This window comes from Pseudorca crassidens, chromosome 10 (genome assembly GCF_039906515.1).
Source record: "Pseudorca crassidens isolate mPseCra1 chromosome 10, mPseCra1.hap1, whole genome shotgun sequence".
NCBI classification, from domain to species: Eukaryota; Metazoa; Chordata; class Mammalia; order Artiodactyla; family Delphinidae; genus Pseudorca; species Pseudorca crassidens.
In genome coordinates this window covers 22,022,562-22,035,008 of record NC_090305.1, presented here as the reverse complement: position 1 = coordinate 22,035,008, position 12,447 = coordinate 22,022,562, and the positions used below count along the sequence as shown (strand labels likewise).

General features: G+C 41.1%; 2 non-coding genes across 2 annotated transcripts; one reads left to right on the top strand and one right to left on the bottom strand.

Annotated features, from left to right (window-relative positions):
* Nucleotides 1–5,981: 5,981 nt before the first annotated feature.
* On the top strand, nucleotides 5,982–6,063 carry TRNAS-GCU (transfer RNA serine (anticodon GCU)). The gene has a single exon. It is a non-coding gene; the product is annotated as a tRNA-Ser (tRNA).
* Nucleotides 6,064–10,168: 4,105 nt separating this feature from the next.
* TRNAQ-UUG (transfer RNA glutamine (anticodon UUG)) lies at nucleotides 10,169–10,240 on the bottom strand. The gene has a single exon. It is a non-coding gene; the product is annotated as a tRNA-Gln (tRNA).
* Between the last annotated feature and the right edge of the window lie 2,207 nt (nucleotides 10,241–12,447).

Sequence of the window (12,447 nt, the reverse complement as noted above, 5' to 3'; positions counted from 1 at the left end):
AACTGCAACTGGTTTTCTTCGGATTCCTTTCGTGATTTATAATCATTATTTCTTTGCTTCTCAAAGATTTAGTAAATTGCAGAGGAAACGTGAATGTAAAATTCTCCATTTGCGTAAAATTCTCCATTTGCGAAACAGACTGAGCAGCGGCCTCATCAGAAAGCAACAGAATGAGACACCAAAGGAAGGAGGCTGAAAAGAGGCAATCTGTTGTCTCGACAATCTGTTGTCTCTCACTCTCTCCAGCCTCCCTCCATTCCTGCCCTCTCCACATGTAAGGCTTCAGGTAGCTGGGCAGCCGGGGTACCCACTGAGGAGGTGGCGTTGGGGAGGGAGCAGAGGTGGAGTCAAAGCGGATCCGCGCCTGCAGAGCTCCAGTTCCCGCGTCCAGCACCAACTCCCTTGGAACAAAGACCCTCAAATCATCTCCATTTCCGGAAGCCAGAAAAATCCACTGAGTGTTTCGTGGTGATGGCCGGGAACATCCCAGCGAGCTCACGATGTCCTGGACTGTAGGCGCCCAGATCGTCCAATTTAGCAACACTTACCTCCGGCAAAACCCTGGAGTCCCCTTGCCTTGCGGAGCTAGTCGAGGGTGGGCTGGGCTGGGCTGGGATGTTATTTAGATAAAAGGTGAGCAGGCAAGGCAGGACTGGCTTCTGTTTCTCCGCGACCAATCCCTTGGGAACCAGGGAGCTATGAAGAATTATTAGTACCTCGGAAGGTTTGGGAAGGGGGGAAGATTCCTATACTTTAAAGAGTTGGCCCGGGCCCAATTCACATGCATTGATTTCTCCGGCACGTCCAGTGCAGTCTCTCTTTTTCTCCCTCTGAATTTCAAACTTATTAAAATTTTGAAAAAAATAAAAATATTACCCCAAATAACCATATACCTTTTACCCAGACTTAGCTATTGTTAATATTTTACCCCATGTCCTCCCTCTCTCTCCCATGTGAGAGTAAGCTGCAGTATATCATGTTCACTTACCCTTAAATACTTTACTACATAACCACTGTACGATCATGAACTTCAGTGAATTTAACATTAAATAAATAGCTGTATTTAATCTACAGTCTGCATTCCAATTTGACCAATTACCCCCTAGAGTACAGGATCTAGTCTAGTGTCAGGTATTGTATTTAGATGACATGCCTTTAGTTTTCTTTAATCTGGGACATTTCCTCAGCCTTTCTTTTTTTTTCATGACATTAATGTGCCATTTCAATAATAGTGTATTTTTTCTTTTATTTTTAAAAATAGAATGTCTTTCACTTTGGTTTTTGACTGATGTTTTCTCCCGATTAGATTCAGACTATGCATTCCCAAGTGGATTACTACGTAGATAATGCTGTGTGCTTCTCAAAGTACCATACCTGGAGACAGGTAAGGACTATCTGTCACTCACTGGTGAGGTTAATTTTGATCCCTGCTTTGTAGGACAGTGATTTCAGACTGCAAATATCCTGTTCCTCATCAAAATCTCCCCCAAGATTTAACATGCACAGTCTGAGCAAATCTTTATTATGATTGTTACAGAATAATGATTTTCCAACTCCAGTCCTTCCACCATATTTACAGTCAGTGCTTGGCATGTTACTAAACAATCATTTGTATGGATTTCTAGTTTTTTGATGCTTTATAATTGATTATGATACTTAACTACTTTGGTGCACAAATAGTCCCAGATTTGGCCACTGGGAGTCCCTTCAAACTGGCTTCCTTTGTCTGTTTGAAATGTCTCCATCATTTTTTTGAGTCCTTTTTACTTTCTAAGCCACTGTCTTGTTCACACTCTCCTAGACTGAATGTGTCCTCATGTCCAGTAAATAAACACCCAACACTGGGATTCTGCTCAACAAAAGTGGATGAGGGAGCTGATGATCAGGATGAGAATTTGGGCTGGGGAATTTGTTTTTGTTTTTTTAACTGAGTCCTACCTCCTCTGATATACCCAAAGCAAATAGGGGTAACGGGGGGAAAATCACAAACATAAACTTGTTGCGTGAAAGAAACTAACAGAGTGTATGATTCCTTTTGTATGAAATTTTAAAACTGCCCAAACTAATGTATGGTATAAGAAATTAAGTCAGTTCCTGTCTTGTGGGTAGTGGCTAGAAGAGGACAGGAGAAGAGCTTCTGGGATACTGGGAATGTTCTCTTTCTTCATCTGGGTGTTGGTTACACAAATGGGTTCACTGTATGAAAAGTTGCCAAGTATAATTTGTGTACTTTTTCTGTATGTTTGTTATACTTCAATATGAAGTTTTCAAACACAAGAACAGTGTTCAGAGATATGTTATTTCAGTCGCTGGGGGGTTCCTCTTCCTGTTTCTGCCTGGGGTTTATCTCCACAAGAGATTTCCCTTCCACGGTAAAGTGTTTACCAAGGATATCATGATTAACCTTGAAGTAAAAGAAAAGAGCAATTCGTTATTGTTTCCTAAGACATGATGTATAGTGGCTAACACAGAGCATCAAGATGCACTATCAAAGTTCAACAAGAATCTTTTTATGTGGGAAAAGGAAAATTAAATGAACTAGTTTTTGGTAAGATTTTATCTTCAGAGTACTAGAGAATTGTATGTGACCTGAATCCCCTGATTTAGTGTTTCTACACTTAAGTGCGAGTTCTCTTTTTTCTCTTTCTGTTTTGTTTTTGTTTTTTGTTTGTTGTTGTTGTTTTTGTTTTTCCATTTTGTTCTTAGGCAGACAAGGCAATGAGAAGTGATATCTGGATCATTTTATTGGCATTTCCCCTCCTAAAATACTCTCAAATCCAATGGTGGAGTCTTGCCTCTGTCCCTCCAACTTGCAGCTCCCTCTGGAGATGCCCAAACATCCTCAAGATCAGTACTGACAGGGCCAGATTTCAGGTCCATACTCTCCACAGGGCAATGCTCTATAGCATATATTTCCTCTTCTTCAATTTATACTCATTTTAACATCTCCTCAGAAAGTTTTTAAAAGGTTTTAAGAAACCACAAAAGAGGCCTAAGGAGCAAATTAGCAAGATCCCTTTACCCTCCCCAGAGGTCATGCTGGGCAATTCTGCTTTCTGAATGAGAAAGTCCAGTGAAACCTAATGTGAGACAGACATTTTTTCAGGAGCAAACACCACTTGGATTTTGCAATAGAGAACACTGGCCTAGGGAGAAAAGGGAAACGGTATTATCTATTTGTTTACAGAGCCTTGCAACCTGCCAGATTTGGGGGTTGAAATGGCCTTGGAGATGTCTCAGGTGCCTGGGTTGGATATGTTATTTAATCTCTCTAAATCTCAGTTTCTTCACATGTAAACTGAAAATGATAATACCTATATTTCATGACTGTTGTGAGGTTTAAAGAAGAAATGTACAAAACTTTTATTCACTGGGACCTAGAACAGAGTGTCCTTTTACTATTTGGTGGCTATTCTTACTGTTGTTGGTATTAAACTGTAACTTCTCAACCTGGAGTAATCTAGTTGTATCCCTTTGATAACCGCCATCTTCCCCAGCTCAGGAATTCCCCATGTCTTTGGGACTGTATATTATTTACTGGTCATAAGGATCTCTGAAGATACAAGGGGAACCGCAGGGAAAAATATGACCCCTCTGTGAAATCAATCATATTACAGAAAAATGTTCTTTAAATACTTTTTCTCAGAAAACATGGTCTGGATAACAGGCTCACTGCTGTTAGAGAAAATAAGGATCCAGGTAATTTTTCGATGGGAAAAAAGGTTTTTTGTTACCTATGGAAGTAGAAATTTCCAAAACCTACTTTAGGTTAAATTGTTCTTTATGGATTTTTGGCAGGAGAAGGTAAAGAGGAAAAAGCTATGAGAGTGGAAAAATAATGTTCAAGAAGGATTGAAAATAAAAACTAGGGATCACACCAAGCCCCAATACTCTGGCTTTTCTGTGGGAGAACTCACACATTAATAATATTTAGAATGAGAAGAGTAGAGAAGAGAAAAGAGGAGGACTAATGACTAGATTGAAGACAAAATTAGATGCTGTGCCTGTTTACAGTCAGCATCATTGTAAAGTTTTCCCTAAATATCTCGGAGATATGCCCAGGAGTTATATCACTGGGTTCAAAAATATATGTACTGTGTAAGCCAAATTACAGCCGTCAAAGATATCTAGGTCCTAAACCCTGGAACCTGTAAATGTTACCTTATTTGGTAAAGGAGAGTGAAGATATGAATAAATCAAGGGTCTTGGTATGGGAAAATTATCCTGGATTATCTGGATGGGCCCTAAATATAATCACAACTGTCTTTATAAGAGGGAAGCAAAGAAGAAGGCAATGTGTGGACTGAAGCTAGATGCTACACTGAAGGCTTTGAAGATGGAGGAAGCAGCCACAAGTCAAGTAATGCAAAGAATGCAGCTCTAAAAACTGGAAAATTAAAGGAAATGTTCACCAATTATGACTGACTAGAAGCTCTGATGGACCTCCTACTTCCCAACAATTAGCCCCTAGATAGTGCACTCTTTGTGACATTTCTGGTCTCACAAAGAGTTGGAGAATTCTCTAGGGAGGTCACTCAAAACAAACAAATATGATATTATATGGGGCCTAAAGTCATTCAGGAGCACGTGGAGCACAGGTCAGGGTGACTAGTGATAAAGCTCTAGATGTGGGAGCCCTGCCTAGGGTGCCTGGGAATCAGAGCAGTTGGGAACAAGAACTGCAGGAAGCCGACCTGGATCAGCAGAGGAGCAGGTTATCTTGAAGCCAAACGGCAATAGAAATACAACTGTGGGGATGAATATTTAACATCAGAAGAGCAGAGAGGTGGAGGAACTGAGCCTGGACTTCTCCTTATGGGCCAAAACCTGTAGTGGGAAAGAAGTGGTTCAGGGTATGTTGTATGTTGAAGGTGAGTTTATGAAATTCAGTAAAAGAACATGAGAGGGAAAGAAGAGGGTCACTCTTGCCAAAGTTGAGAACCGAAGTAGAGATTTCATAGGAAGGAAGGAGCTACAGCATTTGGGCATGTGAGAGTCTTTTCAAATTTCTCTCCAAAAGTCTGCACTAAATGTAGAAAAGCAGTTGAACCCTAGCGAGTGACAGGGGTTTATTGATGCTGAGTTTATTTGAAGTTGTCAAGTTCATCTTCCTCCTGGGGGTGGGGAGGGTGGGGAAGAATGGTGGTGGTGGTGGAATTGTGGAGGCGAGAGGGAAGGAGTGGATATGGAACTGGTGAAGTGGCCTGCCCGAGGTCACACGGTGAGTGGGACAGAACCACAACAGGACGCAGGCGTCCTGGCTTCTGCACTAGTGAAGATTTCCCCACCTGGCCCTTCTCGGTGGGGAAGGGCCACCAATCTGCTCTAAGACGCCAATCTGCTCTAGAAACAAAACGGCCCCGTCAGGACAGTTGCGGGTTTTCTGCTGATACTTTTTTTCAACCACGTTTTCATCCGTTGCTGTGTGTCTCAGACTGATGAATCCCAAGCCCCAGAGAAGGTAACAAGACCGAAATGAAGGAGTCTTTCAGCAGTCCAGCATATTTCAGAAGCAAATATAAGAACTACAGAGCCAGGTTTTGATGTTTCCTGGTCTCTCCCAGAAAACAGGAATCCCGGGACGTGTTCTAATCAGGACGTAGGGAATTCGGCCCCTCGAATGCAGAGTGCAGCGGCAGAGGCACCCTACTCTCTGGGAGAACACAGGGCAGCTGACTGGAGCCGCGTCAGCAAATCAGGGTTGAAATCCTGGCTATGTTCATTCATTCATGTGTTCAACAAGGACCTATGTATTTAAATACCGACGTGTACTGGTTTTACCCGTTCATTTTGTATGTGCCAAGTAATCGAACCACTCTAAGTGTCATTTTCAGTTTTATGGTTGCTGTGAAATGTATATAAAAAAATATCTGATTGTGAGGATTGAGTCAGGATTAAACCAGAAAAGAAAGGCAATTAGATATAGTACTACAGAACGGAACTGCAGTAATGAAGGACATGATTTTGTCCCAACATCATCAGACGAGGTGGCCGAGTGGTTAAGGCGATGGACTGCTAATCCATTGTGCTCTGCACGCGTGGGTTCGAATCCCACCCTCGTCGTGAGGTTCTCTGGACCTTGGCGCCTTCAGGGCCGCCACTGTGTGAGCAGGGTGTTCTTCACTGACTCACTTCCTACTTGTCATGTGGATAGTGCCTATGAACATCTATAGCAACTTGCCTCAGAGCGGGAGGTGTACTTATATTCACACGGACTTTTTCGAGGAAGAGCGATATAATAAAACATTGCCTAGATATACACAACAAATTATTATATGTTGTGTTACACTTGCAGGGTATTTTCAGCCTATTTTTAACTGTACTGCAATTTTCACCAAGTTTGTTAAAGAGACAAAACTGAAAATATATCCCACATGACATTTCCTATTAGATCCAAGGATTCCTCCTTTAGCAGAACAGAAGAATATCAGTATTGTGTAGTTTCTGCTGTGATCTCCAACTTGTCAGAACTTTGGGGCAAAATATTTTTATATGTATATAAAATATTTTATAAAATAAATTTATTTAAGTATTTTATACATAAAATATAGTTTAATTTAAAATTATTTAAATATTTATTAAAATATCATATATATAAAGCTATACAGAAAACTCTTGCATCCTTTCTTATTTTCCAACCACCTAATTACATTCGCCACAGATAGCCATTGTTATTAATTCCTTCCAGAATCATATTAAGCATATATGAATATGTACCACGTGCAATAAATATATCTTTTTATCTCAAAAAGGGGTAACACAAATGATAACATACTATGCATATTGGTCTGTACCTTACCCTTTTCCCCTAAGCAATATATCTTTCCATATCATAAAAAAAGTGACAGTTTATGCTTTTCCAAGGACACATAGTATTCCAACATATGGGTTACTGCATATTATTTAACCAGCCCTCTATTGGACATTTAGGTTTTTCCCCCATCTTTTGCTTTTACAAACTATGCTGCAATGAATAACTTTATACATTTATATATAATATTATACAGAGAGATATTATACAGAGAGAGATTATACAGAGAGAATATTATACATAAATAACATTTATGTATAAAGTTATTCATATATATGTATATGTAATTTTGAATATGTGCATTTGTAATACTGCAAGATAAATTTCTAGAAAGGAGTTTGCTGAGTCCTAAGATATGTGCATTTGAAATATTCACACCTACTGCCAAACTGCCCTCCAAAGGAATTTTATTAATCTATACTCCCAGCCAGTGATGACTGAGGTTCTTTCTCCCTTCACCCTCTCCAATATGCTATGTTGTCAACTTTGGCTTCTCTGTTATTTTAGTAGGTGATAGTGATACTGCAGTGCAATTTAATTTTCATTTCTTTTACTACAACAAAATATTTGTTACATTTATAAAGATAGAATATTTTTTGCTTTATTTTATTTTATTTTTTTAAGGTGAGAGCAGTATTTGAAGTATGATCTCTAGGCTGCTTCAAGTGCTTGTTGTGAATGAAGAATTCTGGGCCTCACTCTTGATCTATTAAATTATGATCTCAGGGAGTGTGCTCTGGAATCTGTAATTTAATAAAGCATCCAGATGCTTCTCATGTTGATCTTAAAGCTTTGTGTCTGGCTGAGGTATCTATGTATTACATCCAATCACCCAGAATGCTCTTTATTTCTGTAAATGTTCAGCCCAGGAAATCTGCTCCTGCCTTCAATTTTACCAGCCACATCCTCATATCTTGGACAAATTTTGAAATCTGTTTTTATATCCTCAGGAAATTGGCTACCATTAATTAATTCAGTCATCTACATTGGACACACATTCTCTACATTTATTGCACCCTCAAATCCTGAGTTAGCTCTCTTTTCTGAAAAAGCAGTTTTCCCAGGATGTGTCTATCAGTTCTTTGAGGAAACTGTGAAAGAAAAATTGCACCAGATGGAGTCAAACAGACAAGGAAGACTTTAAGACTATTGCAATCAGGAAGATTAAACTCCATTCGGAATGCAACAGAGGCAGCTGAGGATTTTTAACCAAAGGGGCAGAGTAAGGAGTCATTGGGTGGAAAATTACTGAAAGAAACTTGATTAAATATCAAGAGTGAAGGAAGGGGAACTTGACTGGACATCAAGGGTGTTGGGGGGATTCTAGATAAACTGGCTTAGCGGGATTCTTGCCCAGACTGGAATCAACAGGATTCTTTACTAAAACTGGGCTGGGCAGGCGAAAGATGGTTTGTAAGAGGGCTCAGAGGAGCTTGACACAAGTTTGGTCAAGGAGGGAGTCCTTGTTAATATCCACAGGGATTCCTTCAGCTTCCTTAAAGAATGGGAGATCCACAGACCAGATAAGGTCCCTACAGAAGTGTCCACATGCTCTCCCAGCCTCTCATGCGTCTGTTACTGGTTCTGCCTCCCTATATCAGCTGTTCCTTGGCCTTCTCTCCAGCCCTGGGTCACTTGAGTGCAGGTACCTCCTCCAGCCAGGTATGTTTCATTACTGTAATTTAGAGGCTTGGAATAATGTCTGATTTACTGAATTTGAGCTAGGACAAATGGGTCCTTGATGCCAAATATGACCATAATGATTATGTCATTAATTTTCCTTCAGTATTTGAGATGAAGTGGTTCTCCCTTTTGTTACGTCATTTCCTAAAGTTCCAGGAGGGTGGTTGGAACTCTGGAGTCTATTTGAGGTTTTGGCTTTGGGTTAGGATGTTAGTGCTGCAGATGTCTGAGAACCACAGGCTGGAGGTGGCATTGGTTGGAGAGAATGCAGTTAGAAACTCCCCACCCCAGGAAGGCTATCAGGTCAGTTCAGAAAAGAGAGGATACTTTGGAGGATACTTTTGATCATACTAGCATCAACAAGGTTGAAAGAAGACAGGACCACACCTGCTAAGGCAACACTCCAAGCAGAAAATGTTATTTCCCCTGGCAATTAGCATCATCACAGACCATCTACGTAGAGATACAATCAAGTGCTCATAGTGGGAAACAAAAGAATCTGTTTTCATAAACTTAGTAACCTTACTTTGTTACAAAGTCTCTGTGTAACCAATGGTAAATCATAATATGAGTCAATGAAATATTTATAGTTTAGTGAGTTACTGGAATTGGTGAGAGTAGGACTTGATTTACTTTTTGGTTACATATGAGAACATTAAAATGTTGAAGCAAGAAGGAACCTGAAAATAGATCACTGGATTTAAGGGTTGCCTATTATGACATAGAAGAGATTAATCTGTACAGAACATAGATACCTGTCTCCTCCTAATTTAGTTCCTGTCCAGCTGAAGGAAATCTTTCCTCCCACTCGCCTACGTTTCTCATTCTAATGGCAAATGAGTGGCTATCTAGAACTAACTGGACTTTCTACGTTTGATCAGCTTTGTCTCCAACGTGATCTCTGTCTACACACAGAGTACTTTTTCAGGGGGACATTTCTTGACCCTGAGCCTCAGCTCCATAGAACCGTTTCCCGGGTGCTTCGGGTGCAGGTGTTTGGCACTTTCTGAGGAGGTCGCGTTCAGAGGTTCGCTCCATTTCCCGCGGGCCCGACCGCGGGAAAGGGGAGACGCGGGGAGAGACGTGAGTTTTTCTGCTTGGACGGCAGGAACTGCGCGCTCCGCGGCTGCAGGCTTTCGAGGAGTTTCCAAGCCGGCTTCGCATTTGGGGTGGGTGATGAGAACGAGAAGAAGGAATGAGAGAAGGCAGAGGAGAGTGAACTGTCTCGGTGAAATGGGAATGGGAAGAGGAGGTGAGAAGTGACCCCGGAAGGAGAAAGCGCGCTCCCGGCCGAGGCTCGGCGACTCGGCACGTGGGGTTTTAGGCTTAGGAGCGGGTGCGGCGAGGAGGCCTTGGTACCTTGGAGGTTTTGAGATGCGGTCTCCATCAAGGAATTGCGCTGCTGGAGCTGTTCCGCCCGAGCCCTGAAAAGTTCATGAGGTTGCTGGGAGGCTGACCATTTCTAGTCAGCCTCCTTGCTATTGAACTTTGTGTGATTGGAAAGCTTAATTTTAAAGAATTCGTTAGTTCCCAGGAGAAGTATTCTGTCCTTTTGTTTGAACAGAGTCGTAGAATCCAATACGATTGCACACGACCACAAATGTGTAAAGCAGAGGAACGCTTTCTTTCCGGTTCAGATATGATCCCAAGAACTATAAAATGTTCCCCCAAGAGAGGTCCCACCGAGATTCGAACTCGGATTGCTGGATTCAAAGTCCAGAGTGCTGACCATTACACCATGGGACCAACCGAAAAGGTAAACCTCCGTCTGTAATCATAGTTAAATATTTCGTTCATAAGTTTTCAATAGCTCTAACCCAGAAGAGTTAGGTCAAGCTTCAGTGAGACCACGCTGATAATGAAATCTGACGCTTTACTGTCGCTGGGGAAGAGGCATTGGGCAAAATATCATTCAGGGCAATCCGGGCACTCTCTCTTCTGCTTCTGTTGGGAGCATAAATTAATTTTCGGAAGACCAGCAGAGGCGGATCCAGATTTTGTGAAGTCTGAAACTTACACAAGTTTCTTAAAAAGGACACAAGGGGGTCCTTTTTAAGAAAAAGAATAGACATTCTCAACAGATACAGCTACTCTAAAGCATATATAACGTATCTGAGGAAAAATTGGAATAAAAAGAGGTCGCAGTCTTAACTAATTTCCATTATAATATACTTTTGCAAATTTTACAAAAACATATGTTCATACAGGGCGACCCCTTCCAGGGCCTTGGAGAGCAGTCTTGACACACTTAGTGAAACTCATGATAAATACCCCTCCAAAGAGCAGTTTGGCAATATCTATCAAAATCATCTCTACTCAGCAATTTTTCTTTAAAAAAGCCATCCTACAGAAATACAAACAATTAAAAAATTAAAATATATGTCTAAGGTTGTTCACTGTAATATTTTGCAATATCAGAAACTTGAAAATATGCCCATCCATTCAACGGAAATAATATACTAAAAAGAATGGGATAGATGTAGGTACCCACATGTTGGTTTGGCAGTTTCTGGAGAGGATTTAATCTAAGTTTAAAACAAATAAACACAACCTAGAAATTTGCTGAATTGTAATATATAGCATGAACTAATTTTTGTGAGTCATAGTTTGTGAGTTTATATATACATTTTTAAATAGCTTAAGAAGCGGAATTGGGAATCAAGGAGCTTCTCACTTTTTGTCTGTTCACTTTTGTGAGATATAGTCACTTTAGTAATTAAAAGTGAAAAATCTACAAAAAAAATTAATGCCCTTCAGTAGAGGACTTAGAAGTCATGTTTACTCCATGCTGACTGCCTCCTGTGCTCAGTATGGCGGTGATCACAGAATGCAGAAAATGAAAAAATGTAGAAGATAGAATCCCTGACTGCAAAGGTTAAGAGTTGGTTAGGGGGAAACCACAAAAGATAAGTGCAACATGTCAATAGTGGCTAGGAAAATGAATGGGGAGCTCCATCTCAGTCCTTTTGATGATCTGATGACTCGTGCACATAGACAAAAATTGTATATACAATTTCACTGGGTTTAGCGACTCACTCAAGACCATTTACAGACCTCAAAGGTAAAATTTTTTGATTTAGAGATCTCTAAAAAAGACCTTCTGATCCTTCAAAGTCTCTTGAATCAGAAATGCCAAAATGTGAGTAATAACAGGGAACAAAGTAGAAGCATAGAGAGAATGGGGAAAAGGAGCCATTCAGCAATTCAACAAATATTCCTCAGACATCTATTATTTATTGAGCGCTCTTAACAAGGCCGTGGGGGCAAGCTGGGTGGGGAGGAGGAAGAGGAATTAAGGCTGACACTTGCAATGATTCCTAGGCTTCTAGACCTCCAGCAGAATCCACCCGTGCCACAGCCTTTTCCTCTTGAAACAGCGTTTTCTCTTTGCTTACCTGCATCCACTCTAGCACTGCCTGCTCCGTGCATCTTCGAATACCTTGCCTGGCAGAGCACACTGCCTTGAAGGAGCATGAGCCAGGCGGGAATTTCCTGGTTGCCCACTTGTAATGACTTGTTAGACTCTGAAAACACGTCCAGATTTTCCTTGTTAGGTTTCTGGGGCCAGTTTCACAGGACTGTTTACAGCATGGCTCACAGGAATAGCTACTCCTGTCGTTAGGGGGGAAGCTCACTATATGGATCTTGATTTTTCCCATCTATAAAATGGAAAGAAGGAACTAGATCTTACATTTCTTTTTTCGAGTCTGATTTACGGTGAATGGGAAAGGAGACAGTGGCCCAAATCTAACGAGAAAAGGCCGGTTGAAGCCTACAAATTCGCTGACTTGGCATTCGCTCAGGGATGCTCTTCTACGTCTGTTTTAGGACGCGGCGGTGACTACTGCGGGTCTGAGCGCAGCGACGGCTTATCACCGTGACAAAAAAAACAACAACCCAGAGTAGCCTCTACACTAGCGCTACTCACACCGTGAACCTCTTTTCACCCGGGA